Raw genomic sequence first — 20,305 nt, forward strand, 5'->3', positions numbered from 1 at the left:
TCTGTCAGGGACCCAGCATGCCTGCAAAACCCAAAAGGAACAGGGGAAGGCAATTTCTTTGAACTCTGTGGCCTGCTTTTACGCAGTTTTGCTACAAACTTTCTCCCCATCATGTTCCATGTGCTTCTTTCAAAACTGAGAAACAAGGGGCGTCCTGCCACGACTAAGATAACACCTGTGAACTCCATGGCTTGCAGTGCAGTGCTGCACAATGGACAAAATGCCTGCTGCAAATCAAGTCCCAGCACTGCACTGGGATACAAGCTTAAAAACACACAGTCACTATTTACTTCCCTGGCATTCTGACTGCATGTTCATCTATGATTCCTAAGGCACCAAATTTAATCAGTGAGAACAAGCACCAACGTTTCCTCATATTATGTTCAAAATAATTTCATTAATTCTCACATCAGAAATAACATGTACCTTCTTTTTCAAGAAAGATAGGTTTAACCTATCTCTCTCTGAGAGAGGGATGTAAGAGTTCTGGGCAAATAAGAGTGGAGGTAAGAGCTCTAGGCAAATAATTTAGGCTTAAGAATTCAAGATCTGTCTCAATTAAGTAAATCCATACCTGGAGTGCAGGTAGCTCAGCCACAGACTCTTTCAAAAAGAGTTTCAAAACTTTTTAAGTTCCTCAGATATTTGTCATTCTGCTGTAGTCCATCTGTGCCCCACCAGGGGCTTCATATCTCCAATACTTCAGCTGTACCTGTTTTGTCTGTGACAAAGGTTCAAGGCCAGTTTACCCAAGGAGCTGTGCTTTTCTTTAATACCTACTTTGACAGTTCACTTTTCATGAGCATGTGAGCTGTACAGTACAACTGAACAGTAAAAAAGAATTGCCTTAGGAGCCGTGAGTTTGGCCAGCTATGAGTGTGACAGAGTAAAAATGTTCCCTCTTGTTACTCTTGCTCAAAACAATAAAAAGCTTCAACATCCTCTGATGCATTTCCCTACCTGTCTTTAGAAGTTTAAGGCAATTACTTTCAAGTTTTTCTGATTCTTCCAGTTCTTGCTGGACCTTATTTTTCTGGCAACAATTTGACCCAATGTCCCCAGTTTTTCTCCCAGTTTCTTATAATCTCAATCAGAAGTGTTCTCACATATTTTCCATTACCATCAATCAGACACAAACTGTGTCCAATGCTTGCCTATGGCTTTCCTGTTAAGTCCATTAAATCATGGGCCTCCTACTGCTGTGAAATCTGGTGAGTTATCTTCCAATGTCTGGAACCTGTGAAATGTAAGAATAATAATACCAACAAAAAATTAGTCCTGATCAATTACTTTTTCTCCAGCTTCAGTTTTCTTTGAGCTGACCTCCTTCAGAAAACTTCAGCATACCCCTGCTAGCACACTGAAATGCCATTCCTGGAGTCACTGCCCCCCTCAAGGCACTCCTGTAGCTGATCTGTCCTCCCCACTGAGGCAGGTGCCCAGGTGTGTAGACAAGGTGAGCACTAAGGGCTGGATCTGCCTCAAGGAGTCAGAAGCAGCAGCTGTCCACAGCAGTCCTGCTTGACTTAACTTGAGCCCCCAGTCAAACACACGTTACAAAATTGCCTCTGTTGGCAGAGAGGTAGATTGCAAACTTTTTATTCATTTGAAGTTATTTTAGGACTGCTTGGGAAGATGTTTAATTATTGATATTCTACTTAATGTGGGAAGAGCAAATTTGAGAGGGTCTCATTGAGGCAACCTGAAGAAAAATTTGTCCTTTCCTTATCTCTCCCTGTCAGAGATGTCAGTTTGCATATTTGTGTTGTGACTCTCTATTTTCTTTAGGCTTTCCATGATTAAGAAAGAATAGCTAATCTCTGACTAAAAGAAAATAAAATTAGAAAATAAGAAACAAAAAAATAAAATTCTGGACCAAACTATTATAAGAAAAAGCTGGGAAACTGATGCTCATTTGAGCAGTAAACACCCAAACAGCAGAATGCATTTGGGTTAGCTGAGCTGCTGAAGTAACAAAGCCAGGTTTCCAGCAGACCCATTCTCACAGGAACTCCAGTAGAAGCTTTTCCCACATTCGTGACACTTCTAATCTTTATTCCTGCTTCTTCTCCTGGCCTGTTCACTCCCTGGAGTCTAATTAGGGTTGAGCTCAGTCTGAGACTTTCCATCTACTCATTGCTTGGCAAGTTGCAGGAAGTAAATACCCCCAACTTCTTTGTGAAACCTGATCAATAGATTATTATGGAAGAAAGGCCAAACAGCCACACAAATTCTTATTCACCCAGAGCATGACCATAGTACCTTTTCTTCCTTTGAAATTAAAGGGAAAAAAGGAAGTTGCCGTGTTTGTTTAGAGCATTATGAGTGCCTGTGCCTAACTGGGAGTGGATGAGGCCAGCATTCAGGTGCAGCATTTTGAAAAAGCAAGGAAAAATTCAAAGGCCCTCCTAAGGTCTGCAAGTAAGAAATGAGGGTATTGGGTGGAAGGGGATGCAAACCTGCTCAGCTGGCTAAGGGATAAAATTAACTTTTGGTGTTTGGCTATCTTTTTAACTGTCCATTAGACAGCTCATCTGTGTATACTTGCAGTGGAAAAATCCCACCCAAAGGATGTCCCAGGCAGATGTGAGGGCAGTGTGGCCGTAACTCCGCACGGAAGCCTGAGACATGATTTCAGGAGCTGAGCAGGGAAGGACGAGGCTATATTGATCATCCAGGGAGGCCAATATCTTGAAATAGATTCTTTTATGTTTTTCATAGCTGTAATGAGTTGTTTCTATTACAAAAGCACATTAAGAGCAAACAGAGCAAGTTTCGCCTCTGCGTGTGCCTTGGCAATTCAGAAATGGCTGCTGCCTTCCCACACCCAGAAGCTCAGCGGGATGAGCGTGCTCGGGAGCTGCACACACCTCCTGAACCTGTGCACACCTGAGAAGCTGCTGCTGTGCCATAACACACTCAGGATAAGCAGCTGCTGGGAGAGCTTGTCTCTGCTGCTCCCCTGCCACCTCCCCGCCCCGAGCAGCAGCGCACGTGTCACTCCGCCTGCCTTCCACTCCAGCAGCTATCTTATAAATTCTTCCCTGTGCATTAGCCTGTTGGTTTATTTACTAGGAGTCCAGAATACATTTACAACATCCCTCTCGATGAAGCATTCTTTAAGAGAGCTTCCATGCTAATTAAGTTAAATGCGATAATGACACCCTGTTGATGGAACTGAAGCTAATGATAATGATGCCATACATTTAGTTGCAAGCACCTACTCAGTTAAATGAATGGGTCTATTGTTTTAACAGCACTAAGTCCCACAGCCTGGGAGACCACAGGAGAGAAAACAAAATATGTTACAGTGCAATTGCTTTGCAGGGCAATAAATAGGTTTGAAATGCACTATTTTGGCTTCGATGAACATGTGCCCAATCAATCACCCTGTCCTGGTATACAGAGATATGTACTAGTGGAAATATGGTGATTTCTAAAACTGGAATAAATGAAAAATTGATGCCTTTTTAATCAAATGAACACACATTTGGCTATGTCCAGAATATATTTACTTGATCAGTATTTGGAAAAATTGTTTCTTTCAAGAATGTTTGAAAATCAATAATACTCCCCAACCTTTGCTGATCAGATATCAGACCTTTTTTCAGACTGTAAATGTGCACTTAGTACTGAGTGCAAAACAATCTGAGTCATATTGCAATTCTTCATTGATTTTACACTCCAAGACTTCCCTGCCTTTTTCTCCAAACACTCTCCCACCAATACAGTACTGTTTTGCTGTAGTGTACCCAGATTTGCCTTTCTGAAAGCCATCTTCACATAAGGTTTAAAAAAAAAGAAGAGGTCTTTTTGGTTTGTTGGGTTTTTTTCTTTCAAATTACAATGTATCTATAGTAATGTTGATCTGAACAAATGATAGGGTTGCTCTTTATACCTGCAACAGTCAGATGTGTCTCTCACAACAGCTTTCTTCTTTGCTCTTTCTTCCATGATTAAAGAAATATTAAAAGCATTCATCTTCTCAAAAATCATTTTCCAGAGCACAGAAGCTCACATGTACACACACCATTATCCTCAGAAGGCAGCTAGGAGCTGTGGTAGCTACCCCACAGCCACACACCTCCCTTCCTCCTTTTCTGTGAGATGAAGACCATGCCATCCCCTGCAAGCCACTTCTGAGCAGCTGCCTTGAGATCACCTTTCTCAAAACATCGCTGCCTGAGGAAACTTTCTCCCCCGTCTCTGTGGTGGGTGAAGTCCCAGGCTAAACAGGGGCACACCTCGCCCTCCAGCAGTGCTGCTCCCTCGCACTCTGCCCAGGCTCAGCATCCCGGATTCCCCTGGGGAGGAGAGAGCAGCTCATGCCAGGAGCTGGACAGCTCCAGTCTTCCCTGTCCACTGTGGCTGCACCTGCTACCTCAAAGCAGACCATGCCAGCAAGTGATCTCAGCCAACCACACGGAGTAATGACAATTCCAATATTTCCAATGGCACAATTTGGTCTGGAGGACAGAGCAGCTACCTACTTGTGTTTGAGCCGTGGGCTCTGCCAGATTATTCTCTCTGTCTGCTTCCTACCCCTCTCTGGCTAGAAGCACGTTTTGGAGGGTAGCCTGCTGTTCCAATCACACATTTGATTTTGCAAGACTGACTAAATATCCTGCAAGTAATTCACAGACCAACTCATTTATGTGCAATTAATTTCTGGCCCCAAGACAAACTATGACTTTTCATTCATTTCTCTAAACTCTCATGCACATCCCTAGCATGGCATCCATGAACACATTCCTTAAAATCACCACAACTCAGAGGCATACATTTAGAGCATATCTATAGATGACTGCAAGATTTTGGCCTGTTTATGCTGACATTTCATGTCTACTGGACTCCCATGACTTGGCATATTTAGAAAACTTCTGCTGTAGTTGAGTCCATACTCAAATTTTTCCCATCTTTTTTTTATGTTCACCCTCAAAGACACGACAGCATGGAGTGTAAGTGCTAGCAATATGCTCTGTGTGTGCAGAGCCTAAGAGATTCCATCTCAGACTGATACACATGGGAAACTGAACCTTTCTACACCCCTAAGATCTGCAGATGTCATCTATAGCCTTGTAAATTACAAACTTTTGCTGTTTTGTTTTTACAGTTGATGACTGTAAAATATAAAAGTTTGCATTATCACTGTGTAATAGCACAAGCTTTAGAAACGTGCTACAGAAGGGAGCACATATTAAAACAGAGTATTCAAGGGAGCCTTATAATGCAATTTTAAGCTCTACAACTGACTGTATAATAAAACTGTAAAGCCAGATATGAAACCATGTTTGCTAATAACAGAAAAGTGAAAACTTTATTAAATTTCTGGGACATCAGAAACCAAAAAGGAAAAAACAGATTCATAGAGAACATTTAATTAAGGATAAAGACTGTTTGAGTCATGCTGGGGCATCTGGTCACCCTACATTACACTGAACGTGACAGTGAATAATAAAGCATGCAAGAATGACATAAAAATAACTGGAAGGCAGCTTTGCAAGCTGATATGAGCAAGGAAGTCTTGAGTTAAGGTCCCTGATGCTCACTTTAAATCAACCTCCTGTGGCTGAACCACGTTGCAGCCACACTCAGTGACACTATTTTTAAGGCCAGGACAATATCAGAGACACAAATGGCCGGAAAAAAACTTCAGTCACAGTCACTGTGACTGTTGTGACCAAATTTTGCAGAGGCCAAATGGGGCTGCACTGCCATGTAGAGCTGTTTGAGCCCAGCACACTTCCCAGCAGCTTCTCCTGCTCCTGGTTTTCCAGCATGACAAGTGTGGCACACTCTACCCTTCAGGCCCTGAGCTGCCCAGTGCCTGGTGTCAGATCCAAAACCTCCTGCCTGATCACAGCCCAGGGCATGTGATGGGAGACAGCAGGCACTGTGATTTTAAAAGTTACTCTCTTCACGGTGCTCCCCAGTACTTCACTGCAGAGATTTTGTTCCTACCACCATCCTCCAGAAACAAACCCTGAAAGAGGGAGGGAGGGATGGAGGGAGGATCACAGGATGCACAAAGTGCAGAAAACATCAACAAACACATAAAACTACTCTGTCTTTTAGCCATCTTTTCACATATGAATCCAGTGCTGAATCTCATTATAAAGATTTTTTGATCCTAGAGGTTAATGCCTACCAAACTCATGCCAGGTTGAAGTCTCAAAGGCACTACATTGCTAGAACGCTGTGGAAACAAGAGAGCCACAACTCCCATGCCCCAAAGGGCACACTGAGCTGGGGATTCCACAGAGCAAAATGTTGCAGTCACCCAAACTCTGCAAGCAGTTTCAGCCACAGTTTGTGCTCTATTGAGCACATCCACATGGCCCCAGCTTTTATCCCAAAGGGACATCTCTCCATCTGAACATCTCTCCTCGCAGTGTTCTCTTGAGCAGACTTCATGCTGTCCAAAAGGGGTGACCTTGTACCGCTGCTTTAGGGTAAAATTCAATTAAAAATTCTGTCAGCCAAGAGAGGCCCACAGAGAGCCAGGCTTCGTTAATTCCCAAGCTCTCAGCCCTGTACAGTGCTAAACCAGAAATGGTTTTATTCTTCCAATTTCATTGGTGCATATGCTAATTTTTGCTCTGCATTAAAAATTTCACAACCCTGGGTTAGTCCCACTCCCTCCAGCTCATCAAAAGAGGACCCTCCTGAAATGTGATGATTTTTTTCCAAATCTACTGAAAAATGTGTTGCAAATGATTTTGAGACACAGGGGAGCCCTACAGCTCTGCAGTTTGTACATGTTAAGGCTACAGCATCACCTTTTTCAGAGCAAAATTTGGGATGAGAGCCAAAGTCACTCCAGAGATGCCAGTCATGCTGAGCCCCGCCCAAGTGGATTCTATTTTTGCCTGGAATTGGGTGCAAGATCAGAATATCATTTTGTTTCTGGGCCAGGGAGGAATTACACCTCTTACTTAACCCCATCTTCAGGAAAGAATTAGAATTAAAGAAGAGAAATAAAAAGCAGGAGAAATGAGCAAGTGCTGGTCTGTGCAACCCTAAATCTGGTATTGGCTCACTTTCTCAGTAATACCTGTGGGAATTTGCTTTCTGTTTTCAGAGTGTGGCTTGACCATAATTTCCCTGCAACAACATTCAGTTTCTTACATTTGGACTTGTCTCCAACATCTGGAGCAGTATGTGCAAAATTTGGTACCATGTGACCTTCTAGAAAAACATTACCTCACATGCATACATGGGCCTTTCACAGCAGCCCCTTCCCCTACTGCTCCCCCCTTCACTAATCTGTTCTGGAACACTGGTCCTCAAACTTTTTTTTTTTTCCCCTTTTTTAAATATGCCATGCACGAGGCAGATGAAAAAAAAAAAACAGCAGAACTTGAGTAAAGAGACAGAGGCAACAGCATGAAGTGTTCTGAAGAGATAGGAGATCAAAAAAGGTTTCGTTCCCACATGCCTTTAAGGTCTATTCATATATACAATAGGCTCATCATATCTGGAAGTACTTTGCACAGGAGCTCAGTGTGTGTGTGCTTTTATCAGCTGCCTTCCAAAAGTGCGTGCCTTCAGGAAGGACAGCCCGGAGCAGGCAGGAGAGCTGGGCACCCAGAGCTGGCTGCTGCTGCTGCTGGGAGCAGAAAGTCCTGCCTGGCTGGCAGCCAGTTCTCAGACACTCAAGTGTGAGGTTTTGGAAACAAACACACTTTGTCGTATTGTGTTCTTATATGTCTTAGCTGCATTAAGCTATACTTTGGTTTATCCCAGTTTCCCCTTGTTGTGATGGTTCTGCCCCTGCTGCTTCCTCCCTCCTCCTTAATGTCAATCTCCCTGCCTCCTCCCTCTGTTCCCTAAAGTTGCTGAATCATTCCCTCAGCCCCTCCCTGGTGTCCTGCCTCTCCCTCTAGAAACTTCCACCCAGGGTGTCGAGTGATGCGGTCAGGCACTGGGGCCCTTCTCTCGCATTGCCCTTATTGGTCCCCCTGATCCCGTTTCCCTGATCCCCACGCCCTCCGATATCCCCATTGGCAGGTGGCAAACCCCGCCCCTGTTCACTCCCCCCTTTATAACACCCTGCAGACCCCATTTCAGCATCTTCAGCTGGCTGGACCCCTGGATTGAGGGTCTGCTTTGAACTGCACAATAAACCTGGACTTTGCCCCCAACTGGAGTGCACTCTACCAACGTCGTGCTGTGTCTCGTCCTAAAGGTGAAAGCCTTAGCTGCTCTCCCGACCTCCCGAGGAACAGGAGAGTGTCCCCAGCTGCCTGCAGTGCCAGAGCAAGCCGGGGTGACTCCGAGCACGCACTCAGGGAGTTGCTGCGACACTTGGCGCCCAACGTGCAGCCTGAGGTCAGCCCTGGACTCTGCGGATGAGACCTCAGATGCTTCCCTGGACTTTGTACCTTGGAGTGCCCTCAGAGGTTTCTTGGCCGGCAAGAGATGGAATGTACACACATGCACACACATATATATATTTGTATTGATGGGATCAGGTATCCCTGGCATCATGGCATGGCCACGATAGACGTTTGCATCCCAGTGCCCTGAACGCTCTGCTATCATTGCCCCAACCAGGGTATTTTCCTTTTCCTCAGGGAACCTCTCTCTAGTCAGGGGTCTTCCATCAGGGACAGAAAAGAGGAGATAGAGCTCATGGAAATGCAGCAATTATCCTGTACAGGGAGAGGTTTTTTCTTCTTCCTCTCTGTTAACAGCAGTGGTACTTCAGGTCATGTTCAAAGAGCTCTATAAAAGCTGTCTCAAAATGTCCTTTCCTAGGTACCCTCTAAATGAGAAGGTAAAATGTGAAATTAAAAAAAAAAAATACAGCAACAGTTTTAAATATCTGTCTTTCCTTGAAAGCATCTCTCTTATTTTCTGGCCATCCCATCCTCTTAGGGCCCCTTCCTTTGGGAAAAGCTGTGCCTCATGGCATGCTGCATCCCAGGCAGCCAATAAATTACATTTTCAAGGAAGTGTCAGTGGGTGTGGGGAGCTCTGGCTCATGATATTTTAGTATTTCTCTTTGACAATATTGCCCAAAACCACAATGCTGATGTCAGTATTACAGAAATAAAAGCAAAAAACCATTTATATGTTTTATCTTCAAAAATAGGAAAAGCTACAGGAATATTGGAGTTTAAACAAGCATTGCAGACATCAAAATCTATGCTGAGACAAGACTTCCTAAAAAGGTTGGTACAAGGAAAGGCCAGCATTAACATCACTTAGCATTAAGTCTTCCACACATAACACCCAAACAGCATTTATATATCGAGGGAATAACTGAACTGGAAGATGCAAATGGTCTTACACTGGAAGCAACACCACCACCCCTCTTTTCACCCTCCATATCTGGACTTTTTTATTCCAGCCTGGAAAGCTGGAATGTTTGATTTGAAGTGGCTGCTTTAATCTCTGCTCTTCTGCAGCCCTGGTCTCTTCTCAACTACTCTCTACCAGTGTGACTTCTCTGGCTTTGGTGTGGCTGTATCAGAGCACCTGTGGGGAGTTTAATTTGGCTGTCTGTCCTCCAGAGCTGAGCCCCACTCCTCAGCTGTGTTGGCTCTGCACTGATGGGAATAAAAAGCAGGTAAGAACTTATTTTTGTGACTGAAGTCAGCAGATACGACTGCACAGAGGCAGCAGATGTGTTGAGTAAGAGCATTTTTAAATGGTGACTTCTCAAAGTGAGATTTTAGTGTAAGTTATACAGCACTCCAGTTTTGTGATCTCTCAGCCCTGAGACTGCCCCTGTAATATTAATTGTATACTTTCCAAAGTGCTACCCTAGACACTTTTCTCAGTGCTAGCAAAAGTAGTAAGAAATGGCTGGTACCTTCCAGTAAATATAAATTTCCTCTTACTTCTGAGGTAATCTAATCCATACAGATGCATTTCAAGGTCTGTCAAAGTTATTCAGGCTCATTCCACAGCAGCCTGAAACACCCTCTGCCCTGGAGTTTTACCAAGATATACTACAGAAAAAAATCCAAGAGTAGGTGAATTGGTTATATGAGCTATTTCTGGATAAAACTGTGATATTTATTAAGCAAATAAACCAACAAATGAAAAACAGAAAGAAGATGCCAAACACAAAAATGACACTCCTGTCACTGTGAGAAACATTGAGAATTGCTCAAGCCGAATAGAGCACAAGATTTAATGAACTGTTCTTGCAGACGTGGTTATAAGTAAGTTTTAGCAGCAATAGGTTTTCCTGCTATTTGGGCTTAGAACCAGAAGCACTGATGAAGCTCAATGGCCAACATTATTCAGGGGAGAGCTAAATAAAAGTCATTGTAGCAGAACTCCATGGCATACAAATATCCAAGCATGAATAACATGATGCCAGCTCACGCTGGTCCTTTTGTCTGCCTGTATCAACAGTGTGGGTGTCAGCAGATGCTGCCCCTAATACACCACTGATTTTGCAACCCAGGAAACCCAACCACACAGCAAGGAGCTTAGAAATTTGAACAAGCTGATCCCAATGCACAAGCAAGCCCCCTGTGGTGTGCAGAGAATGCTGCTTAATCTTTTTCTATAAGGATTCTATCCTTCAGCTCATAACATCCAACCTCAGGGGTTTGTGAGGCTCAGTAATGCAAAGAAAAGCCTTGCATATAAAATTTGAGCATCACTGCCCCTAACATAGAAGCCTCTCCTGAGTCCAATGCTTCCATTCTTTTGGGAACATCTCCCTAACCCGAACACAGATCTGCCCACCAGCTGCAGCAGCAGCAGCCCTGCCCTATCCCCCAGCTGGGAGGCTGCCCTGGGCCTCTCACCCTCTGCCCCCATCCCAGGACAAGGGCAGGCACTGGCTGCCTGGGGAGGGCAGGAGAGCAGCCCTATCTGTCATGGTTCAACACCAGACAGCAACTGAGGCTTGCACAGCTGCTCACTCAATCCCCCCCTAAATGGCATGGGGGAGAGAATCAAAAGAGTAAAAGCGAGAAAACTCAAGGGTTAAGATAAAATTTCACAGTGTAGGAGTACTGGGAGGTGCCAGGATGAAGGATGCTTCTGCTGGGGACATTCCTGCTTCCCAGTGCCCTGTAACACAGGCCAATGAGAGCCACCAAGGGAAAAAATGTTCCATAGAGGATCAAAGCACTGCCAGAATCCCTAACCTCTGTTAGGAACTTGCACAGATAGGTCAGTGAGTGCACATGTGGTCCCAAGACCTGCCCTCACCACAGCCATCTCCCTGAGACCACAAACAGGCAGGAAGAGGGATCATTAATCCACATGCATTCACCACCTTTGTCCAACAGAACAGTGCAGACCGCTGCAGAGACTCTTATTTACTCCTGTGATCAATAATTTGATAAATAAGCCCTATCTTTACTCACATGGCTTTCAAATTTCTGGGCTAGTCCCAGAAATGGAGAAATCGCCCCAGCCTATGCAGGGACCCCAAAAAAAGAAGAAAAAAAGGTAAATCTAACAAACACTAAGATGGAATTTTAAATCCTGGCATCCTTTATCACCTGAGACTGTAGACCAGGATTACAAGTAAATTTTATTTTCCTGTAATAAAGCATTCCTCTTTACAACAGGAACATCAAGCTGACATTTGAAATACACCATTTGACTGGAATTACCCCAAGAGTGAATGCTGCAAAGTGCCTGCATCACTGCACACGGCTGACAGTAATTATTAATAGGACTGCTCTTCCTTTGATAGGCATGCATTACAGGTGGCTGAATAATGGAAACACTTGTGAACAATTGTTTGGTGGCAGAAAGAAAACCTTCTGCCAAAATTTTAATGCTTAAACACAATGCAATTAGCCAGCTCCAAAGCCCAGCTCTTGCAGAAGCAGGATCGTTTTCATGACACCTGCTGAGCTCTGCAGGAGCACACACAGCAGTGCTGTTTAGAGGGTCAAGAGTGGATGAGCCAGAGGCAGTCAGACTCCCAAATCACCCCCCCTAAGCCACACGAGTTAGTGGGGAATTAATTTCACTTGGATTCAATGAGAAGCGTCTATTGCTAGAGCAATATGCAGAGAGGGGTGAATGGAGTCCTGACCTAGCAGGAAGCTCTGCAACCATGTAAGTACCCCCCATAATGCTGGAAGCCCATAATGCTGATAAAAAGAGGAGGGAGAAGTCACTTTAGCTCTTCCAGTAAATCTGAATCAGGGTTATGTCTGTCATAGCAAAGGGATTCATAGACTAAATCAGGGAGGATCTCTAAATCCAGGAACTGAATAAAATTGGCAGCATAAAACAAACATCAATGACCACATTTCCATCCCAAAATCAGAAATTCAGATTTTGGCTTGCCAAGGGAGGCAAAGAAATTACCCTTTTTTACGAATGGTTTATGAGAAGGTCCCAGGAGGGCAGTAGGAAAAATCATGCTTCATTAAAAGAAATGCTAAGAAAATAATACAATGGCAATATAACACACCAAACTTAAAACCCATTATCCTTAACCAAACAGGGACATCCACATGCAAGCGTTTCTCCTGTCAGTGCTCACACATTTCATTTAATCTCAGGCACTTGATGCTGCTTCTCATCCCAGGCACATTACAGCTGAGCCTGTCCTGTGCCCTGCCTGGGAACTGCCCTTCCTGGCCTGACCTCACACCTACCTCCATGCCATGGGCTCACCAAAGCTCTTGGCCAACCCACGACTCTCCATGTTTGGGTAGTACAGGATGCACCTCTGGCTGGAGATGCACTGCCCCTGCTGCTCCCTGGCAGGAAGGGCATCAGCTGCCTCCACCTTCCTCCTTGCCACCTGTCCAGGAAAAGCACCTGTCTGGGAGTTCCAACATCTCCAGATGTGGGGATCAGGGCTCCCACACAAATGCTCACTGAGGGCACCTCTGGGAAAGCGCAGTGTTTTTGGCATGTCCCCAAAGCTCTTCACTGTGACTTTTCTGCCATGACAGAGCCTCTGGCCTGATCCATGGCAGCAAGACACCTGGAATGATTTTACCAAGCCAGGCTATTTTCCCTCTCTGCTCGATCTCCTTCTACCTTCTTTTCTCCCTGTTTTTAAGTTACACAATTTTCAGGTAGTCAAACTTTTATAAAATATATGAGATCAAACTAAATAAACTGATTTTAAAATAGATTCATCTAAATGACTGAAACACTGAAAAGAATAGTAACTTACAGCATTTCATGAAATCAAAAAAATGTTTGTGTTGGAGGGCACCTTAAAATCATCTAGCTCCAGCCCTGCTGCCATGGGCAGGGACACCTTCTACTAGACCAGGGTGCTCAAAGCAATTTCTACAGGCTGGCCTTTGCAGTGTCCTTTAAAGAAATGCGTACTTCAAATGTAGGATCATGTGTTTTTGTAACCTCATTTTTAGAAAATGAATGCCACCAGTTTTTAGTAAAAAAGCCTCCAAGCATTTCCACTTAGGGTTTTAAAGAGGGGGACATGAGTAAATGCAGTTGGCTGTCTGTAGGAACAAATAATCAGAGTCTGAACTGTAAATTGTCCAAAACCAGAGTACATCCTTCAGCTGGGCTTGTAATTGATGCAGCTACTTCAGAGAAGCAAATAGCAAAGGTTTACCACTTTTCTCTCACATTAAGGTTTTGGCATTTCAGATCTAGACTGGCCTTATGATCTTAAAGACTAAGTGCTATCCAACATGGACTGATAGGGCAAGAGTTATTCCAGGGTTTTGCTGGTCCACTTACATGAGAAAGAAGGAAAGATTACAAGCACGGAGTAACAGGAGTCCCTCCAGTTCAGCTGAGTGAAGCCCACACAGGGACCTGCCTACTGAGGGCTTTAAAGTCATGTCATCATCTGGGGAGTGACTCCAGGACTAGGCTCACTTCCACAGCTTCAGGTGGGAAGCACCAGCTGTCCCCAGCATGTGTGAGCAGTTGGATTGAGGAAAACATTTGTGACAAACAAACAACCTCGGCCAGCTCTTCAAGTCCGACTTCAGCTCGGTGTCAATTAAGGGAGAGGAGCAGCTGGTGCCACCTTCAGCATCAACACCTACCTGAAAGGACATGGAGGCAGCAGCCAGCAGGGAGCCCCTGGGAAGGAGTACAGGGCTGGCAGGGAGAATTGGAGGAGCACGTTGGGAGGTCGGTACCTAGAACTGAAGTCTCTGTAGATCCCACTGGATGGCACTGCCAGAAAAGTCTCGATCACAGATTCAATGAAGTCAGGGGTCAACAAAAGTGTCAAGTGCTGAAATCCCCAGATCCCCAGGGCTTCAGGCCATCCTCTCACAGACCTGCAGACAAAGGGGAAAAAAGCTGTTGCATCTCTGTTTTTGCTAAAGAGTGATGTAAAGGTAGAAATACACAGATAAGGCCCCTGCCAAAGCCTACTGTAGGATCCCAGAATGTTGCCATGCTAAATGCCAGATCTTCCATTACAAGAAAATTTCCAGCTGCCTCACTTGAAAATGAATTGTTTCTTGTCACTAAGGCAAAGCTGTCACATGCCAAAGTTAAAAAAAAAAAAAGCCAAATAAAATCTGCTGTCTCTCATTAGATCAAAGGTTGGCAGAAGAAATAAATCACCACACAAAATGGCATTTATTCAGAAGAACAATTGGCTACAGAGTCATTTGTCACTTTTAATAATACTACAGTTGTAAAATGATGATAACAGAAATCAAGTTATCCTAATGGTAGTAAAATATTTGTAAACTAAACTTGTCCATTTTGACTATAAAAAAGACATTGAAATAATTCAGCTGCGGAAAATAAAGTTGAAATGGGTCTGTAATTACATAGATTTTTCAGCATCTTCTTCTTTATGAAAATAACTAACTGCTGATGACTCCCACATTTCTGGCACCTTACTCTGCAAAACAAAAGATTAGAAATATGTACCAGATGTACAGAAAAGAGGCCTGCAGCAACATTTCAGAAGTGATGCATACATTTCTTCCCATTTCTCCTTCTTATTAGTAGCATGCCAAGTGTCATATCTCATTAACCAAGTGAGCCTGTGTGCCAGAGAAACTTCACTGAGTCAAAAGACAGGATAGAGCACTCTTAATGAAGTCACTGGATCTCAAAATCCTGCTCATCACCATCAAGGAAAACACCAGAGGATTTTTGGCCATTTTGCTAAACGAGCATCCTGTCAAAACGCATATTGTTGTGACCTGATGTGGCTTTTTTATCCTACATGACCTGCCTCCACAGGTTTGATGAATTCAAGGTAAGGATTGTAAGAATTCAGTACTTTTTTCTAACCCCTCAGGTTTCTTTGAATTCTCTTTTGATCTAATTTCTAATGATTTCCCCAAAACATTTCACATAAAAGAAGTTCCAGGGCTGTCAACTGCAAAACATGCCGGTCCCAAAGGAAAGAGGGCAGGGACTGAAGAGCAGCATCATATCCTAGGTGTATCCCAGGCTACATTTAGGATTTCTTGTGCTGCTGTTGAAGATTTTAGTTTATTTCATATTAGAGCCATGTGAGTTTCTTAATTACATCTGGATTTTCGCAAAGTCAATTTTTTTTAATCTCAGAGTAGTGCAAGTGAATCTCACATCAAAATTTCAAATGTGCCTTGCACTCAGATTGCATCTAAACTGTGCCAAAATCAATGAGACTGGTACTTCACCTCAGACCCACCACATATGATAAACAAGAATGGATTTTGAAACTGGATAACCTGACTGATTGCACAGGAAATTTTTCAGGTTTTGAAATGGCTTTGGCTGCAGGGACTTGTTTGTCCTGTGTTAGAAACTTACAGAGAAAACCTGGACCTTAGGGAAAATGGCAAGAAACCAAAAACTGAAGCCAATATATAAAGGCATGCCAAAATTCTTGCCAGCAAGGGTTTTATAGCTGCATTTAAAAACATTCCCCACTGTTTGTTTAGGTTTGTAGTTTGGGGTTTTATTTAATTAAAAAGGCAGGGATCAGCACTATGCAATGCTCCTGCCATTGAGGGAAACCATAACAGCAGCTCCTGAGGACTTCAGAAGTCCACATCAGCAAGTCCATCATGTTATTTGAAGAAAAGCTATGAAACCAAACTATCAATAACTGTATCAGTTAAAACCATATCAGCAACCTGAATAACTAATGCGAATATTGAAGTAGCCAGCAAGGATGCTTAGTAAAAAAGAACAGTTGTCCACAGGATCTTTTCCTGCACCAGAATGAGATTTCAAAAAGTAAATATTTTATCTCTTCTGTTGTTATTTATGGAATTACAGGGGTTTTGCTTCATTACTCTTTCTGTATGCATGTCTCTGGTAATTTTTTATATATATATATATATATATATCTTTGTATATAAAGTTTATTACAGACTTAAAGGATGAGTCATGTGCTTTGAATGCAAGGGAGGTCAAGTATCCTAGGACAGCTTTCCTGTGTGGATCTTGACCGAGAACACAGGGAGCTCTTGTGCTGCAGCCAGAGACATCATTTCAGTACAATATGAATATACACAACATAGGCAAGCTGGAATATATACATATATATACACAATAATGAATATATGCAATAAATAATATATACAATATTGGCAAGCTGGAATCAGGTTTAATCCAATGAAGCTGCATGGAAATGGTCACCAGTAAAGCCACAGTCTCAGCTGGAATTGTGCACAGTTGGGCCACACTGCCAGGCTTTGCTGCCAGCAGTGCTGGACTAGAAATTCTGGAGCTGGGTCATGGCTCTTCCTCTGGTGCTCTGAGTCCAAGGACACTTACCTGGCAGGAAGGGTTCTGCTTGAAAATTAAGAGGTGTGAGCTTCCCACTCAAACCCAAGTGGCACCACACACATAAAAAAGTTTCCTCCCACTGATAACTCTCTGGAAAAAGCCCCTTGAATGATGTGTGGTCTGTACCTCCACCTCCCTCTTGCAAAGGCTGTGTGTGCCCACACAGTCCTCCCTTTGCCCTCTCTCTGGAGTGCACCATGCCATTCATGCTGAGACTGACTTGTGCAAGCCCAGCGGGGCTCATTAGCCTATGCTTTATTGCCATGCTCATGAGAACCAGGTCCAGCCCTGGAAACTGCCTGCCCACTCTCCAAAGGCATGGAAGAGATTTCAGAAAACCTTGCCTGATTGGAGCTGCTCCAGGGAAAGCTCCCAAGTGTCTATTGGCTAAGTGCTGAACTAGAACAAGAAATTACTCGGGAGCAAAGTGCAGTGGTATCGCCTCTACCTTCCTTTGGAGCCAGCTCATGCCCAGCCAGGTTTAATAAACCTGGTTTCAGTTTCTGAAACCAGGCTTATTAACCAGACTTCTGTTTTCAGTCCTGTGCAATGCCTCAGAGCACTTTGGGAAATCTCTGCTGTGCCGCAGTAGGACACAAACAGAGCCAGCTGGGGTGCAGCTGTGGCCAGCTCAGATGTCTTTCATCCTAGGGGTAGACAGGCCCATTGAAGAAGCATTTAGATGCTGTGCTGGCACACAGCCCTTGAAAACACAGCTCTCTGCAGGTGCAAGCACCCCGCCAACATCTGCCAGCTGCGGGAGGCAGGACACAGTAACCAAGCGTGGCATCTGATTCAGTTAAACATTATTTTACCAATTACAACTTACTGGTTGTATACTTTCTTAAAATATCATCATGCAGCATCTGAAAGATATGCAAGATATGGCTTTGGTTGGTTTGGGGCTATTTTTTTTCTGCTGTAACTGAAGATAATCATGGTTATCTCTGGAATGAAAATAGTGATATTTCAGCTCAATCAACTCATACCCTGATTCACCTCAAAAATTAAATTCCTTCATTTTACTAAAAAGAAATAAATAAACAAATCCCGTGCTCTGGAATAATTTTCAAGGCATGCACAAATGCACAATGCACAACCCAACCAGTCATATCCAAATCTAACATACAATCAGTCTCTCAGAAGCACTAATGAGATTTCACACCCTGTGTAATTTCCATGTGCAAAACTTGGTATGCCTTTCTGTCCTCAAATCTGCTAGGTGTTCCAAGTGTCAGGGAAAATTTGGTCCATAATATGCTAAACATCATTTTCAGTCTTTGAGAAAACAATGCATGAATCCAAGATCCTGACACTCATCAAATATACTAGGTGCCAGTGCAATTACTCAGCTCTGACCACTCACTGCAGCTTTAGGAACATGCTCAATTTTGGTCCAAATCATGACTTTGAAGAAGGAAAAATAAATGCTGTCGCTAGTAGTAGGAGGAGAAACAATATATTATTGGACAACTCCAACAGATCCTGATTTGGTCATGGGATTGACTGAAGTGATGAATCTCAGATGGATAAATGTGGGCTACAGCCCAGCACTGCTGAGCCTGCTGGCCCTCATGATGCACACACTGCTGCCAGGGCCACCCTGGGCTGATGGAATGATACCCATCAATTTCAGAGGCATTGGCTCAGTCACTGCTTTTCCCCGAGCTGATGTGGGAGGGCCACTGAATCAGAACATGCCAGAGAAGTGTCTGGCATACACTAAGAAATAAAATATCTGCAGTCCAGAACTAAATTATAGGCTGAGAGATTAATTTTGAAAAATGCCTTTTTAAAGATGATACATATGTTCTTTTATATATATGTATATATCAGACACAGGACACTGCTACAAACGCATCTGAAGCTGGCTGTCACTATCTTAGGATGAAGGACAACTGAAATGTGTGGTTTGTTTTCCTCTTCTAAGGGCAAGAGGACCTTATGTTCCATGTTCATCACTTTGCCTTTTTTCAGTCCTTTAAAATAGCATGTATATAAGAGGAGACTGAATGAAATGCTTCACACAGCCTTGTTTCCAGCTACAACTTAAAGGATTTTTGCACATGATTGGAATAATTTGCTGTTTATTTAACTGTGCTAGTGTTTTGGAAGTCCTCTTGTAACACTGACTGTTTTTCTCTGCTGGGCTGCTGCTTTCAGTGCCTCAGGCAGTTTCCCTCTGTACGATCACATCACAAAAAGTGATGTGATCTTCTGGACTTTATGGCCATTGAGTTTGTCAAAAGAAAACTGCAGGACAGACTTCTCAGACAGCAAAATCTCTCTCCATCAGCCCAGCACTATCAATGCCCAGTGGGGCTTGCTCCAGGCAGCTCACACACAGTGCCCAGAGAGCCACTGAAAGGAGTGGAAGCTTTCATTGCTGCCCTAACAGTGGGCTTAACCACCAAAGAGCAGCTCCTCCTGAGCAGTCTGCCAAATATGAACATGGGCTCAGAGATTTTTGCTTTTTCCCTCTCTGTAGGCTGGACTCTGAGACTTATCACATCCCTGCCTGTGCTGCTCAAAGACCGTGTGCTTTAGATTGCACTTTTGGTAACCATGGTGAAATACATAGTCCTATTGCTTATGAATAAAGACTTTCCCAAATATCTTCTAATATGACTGCCCATGAGCACCAACTTATTCTTTGACATCCTTTCCTCTCTGCTCTCAGCTCTGATGAATACAAAAGATGCATCAATTTTTTTCCCCATTGGAAAAACCTCCAATATTACTCCCAGGGTCATGAGGTATAAAACTGAAGTCAGTGCAAGGAGGTCAGCCCACAAAGCATTCACATATTCCTGGCTAAAATAGCTGTGTTTTTTTCTCTGAATGTGGTCACTCTCAGGAATATAGATATTTTTCTGAACATCTTATAGTGTTCATTATAACTCTCAAAATTTAGGATTTGCTCTTGCAATTTCCATGCACAGGTCAAGTAGTCAGCTCTAACAGTTTCACTACCTATTTCTTACAGGCACTCAGTGATTCACTTTTAATTCTCTCTCATTTGCCCAATTAGCATTCTGTTAATTAAACAGAGAAAGTGCCTTTACTTTCCTCAGAAAAACACATTCCTGCTTAACCCTTGATTTATATATGTACCTCTGCAGGCTGTTTCAATGAGATTAGAGTTTGCACACAGTTTTTTGTTCTTGGTTTGTAGACATTATTCTGAGGAAATCTTGCAGTATAACATCAGACTCGCTGTCTGGCGTTTATACTGGAATTTTGCCTAGCGTAGTTTGACTGCTGAGATAATTAATAGTCTTTAGTAACCATGATTCCCTGCCTGTGAACTTCAAAGACAGCAGCAGTTTAATATTCTTCCTTTGACTTTAAATAGCAGACAGTTATTACAGCATTACATGATCTGGAAGTGAGGGACTGCACAGGAACTACTAATTGAAGTTGGCTAGAGGGCTCCACCAAATCTACCTTGAGTCAAGCTGTGTATGGGGAAAGGATTATATGGCTTTTCTAATTCTCTCTCCATTTCCATTTGAACTCTGTCAAATTCAAATTATTGTATTATCCAGCTTATATTTCAACACATTACTGTGTGCCTGTCCCAGAACCACCCAGTGCTTAGGGACTTCCAGCTGTGGGCTCT

This window comes from Fringilla coelebs (genome assembly GCF_963513975.1).
Source record: "Fringilla coelebs genome assembly, chromosome: 2".
In the NCBI taxonomy this organism is placed as follows: Eukaryota; Metazoa; Chordata; class Aves; order Passeriformes; family Fringillidae; genus Fringilla; species Fringilla coelebs.